The sequence below is a fragment of the Nematolebias whitei genome, chromosome 8 (genome assembly GCF_014905685.2).
Source record: "Nematolebias whitei isolate Nwh7 chromosome 8, NemWhi1, whole genome shotgun sequence".
Taxonomy (NCBI): Eukaryota; Metazoa; Chordata; class Actinopteri; order Cyprinodontiformes; family Rivulidae; genus Nematolebias; species Nematolebias whitei.
In genome coordinates, this window is record NC_056505.1 from 34402962 (window position 1) to 34403694 (window position 733).

Here is a 733-nt window from a genome sequence, read left to right on the forward strand (position 1 = left end):
ATATATATACATATATATATACAGTAAGTAACACAGTGTTTCCAGATTGGGCGGTTTACTGCCAATTGGGCAATTTTCATTCTGATTTTGCAGTTAAAAATTGCTTTGGGTGGGTGGAGATAATTTGGGTGGATTGGAGTCAGATTGACGGTTTTTGAGTTAACTTATTAAACACATTTCAAAGAATCATTCATCATTATTTAATAGCAAAGCTCCTTTCTCCATCACTGATTGGCTACTGTCATCTGCCAGGGCGATCACAACAGAGAACTGGTGAGGCAGTTAGAGGACACCTTGTTGAGTGGGCTGGCCCATTGCAGCGGTACATCAGAGTGGCTGCCATATTGCATGTGGCAGAACTGCCGGTCAACTGATACAAGGAAATGAACTGAACTTCATAAAGCACTGTTCTACAAAGTGTTTTAAGTCAATGCCTGTCATTCACAAACACTAATATATTTGTAAAACAAACAGACACCAAAGACAACATTTACAACTTTTAAAGTGATTATTAAAAAAGTTCACTCCTTAAATGTTTAGGTTAAAGGTAAGCACTAAACCAACATGTATTATTTTTAGTGTTTACAACTACTAATGTGTGTGTAACACTATTACTGTGTTGATAAATATAGCAATATTCATATTGAACATTTAATCTGTGTCTATAATGATCAGATCCTGAAATGTGACGTGTTGATTTTCTGAATAAAAAGAACACTAACGTTCACATTTA